Source organism: Brassica oleracea, chromosome C9 (assembly GCF_000695525.1).
Source record: "Brassica oleracea var. oleracea cultivar TO1000 chromosome C9, BOL, whole genome shotgun sequence".
Lineage (NCBI taxonomy): Eukaryota > Viridiplantae > Streptophyta > Magnoliopsida > Brassicales > Brassicaceae > Brassica > Brassica oleracea.
Genome location: NC_027756.1, coordinates 26,169,897 through 26,171,218, shown reverse-complemented (window position 1 = coordinate 26,171,218; position 1,322 = coordinate 26,169,897).

The window sequence follows — 1,322 nt, the reverse complement described above, 5'->3', positions numbered from 1 at the left end:
TCCAAGTCGAAAGTTTCGTATGGAGAAACATCATCTGTAGGCATGGAGTTCCTTATGAAATCGTAACCGATAACGGATCTCAGTTTATCTTCACCCCAGCATCGGACCACCAATCGTCGTCAACCTCATAGAAGGCCAAGATGACGAAGAAGAAGAATTTACAATACAACCGCAATCAGAGCAATCTGATTATGGCTGCGAAATAAAACCATTCTCGACGGACTGAAGAAACGCTTAGAGGCCAAAAACGGCCGGTGGGCCGACGAACTCGAGGGAGTCCTCTGGTTCCACTGTACCACCCCGAGGCGAAGAGACTACATTATCAACGGACACCTGCCCACCGAGAAATGGGCAACCCGCAAAGTCCGAACACAGGCCTTCTTGGCGTGTGGTATTAGCAGATATCCGGGACCTCTGGGAAATTAGAGTTTTCTTAGTTTCCTTATTTAAACGGAAATCGACAGTGCGAATTTCGGTTCCCATATCGAGCGCTCATCCGGATCCAAAATTACCAACACGCAGCCGCAAAGTACTACAATTCCAACGTTCGGAATCGAAGATTTAATCAAGGTGATCTGGTCCTTCACAAAGTCTTCCAAAACACCGATGAACGAAACGTGGGAAAACTCGGAGCAAACTGGGAAGGACCCTATAAAATCGAAAAAGTCGTCTGACCGGGCTCCTACGAAATAGCCAACATGCAAGGCATAAAAATTCCAAGGACCTGGAATGCGATGCATCTAAAAAAATACTATCACTAAACAAACCAACTCACAATGACCGAACTACGAGACGGCTTGATCTCCATAAGGAGTACGTAGGCAGTTTGTCGAAAGGCAAATTCAGCTGTCCCCCCTCATTAAAAAGGGGGGGAGTGGATACGTATTCTCGTATACTCTCAAACTCAAAAACATCCGACCACGCATTCGATGTTTCCGACATATCTTAACCAAGCAAATTATTTTTTATCCGCAAAACATTTTCGATTTTCAAAAATAAATCAGCCGTTAGGGAGAAGCAGCCTTTGGCATCGCGAGGCGTCGCGAGAGATGCCTCGAGGGTTACTTCTTCCGAACGACGAAAACGGACACTTCGTAAAAAAAAGATGAACATTTTAACACATATCTTGCGCAAAAACTCTAACCGACGGCATCTGCCGCCAAGTTCGGTGCTGATCACATCGAACTCTTGAACGTCCTAAACAGACACAGCCATCTCACAAAGATGACTCTCGGACATCCGACACAAGGATAATATCGCTATAAAAGAAACCCGAAATTTTGGTCCAGCACTTCCGGTTGGCTTAAAAATTCGATTCATAT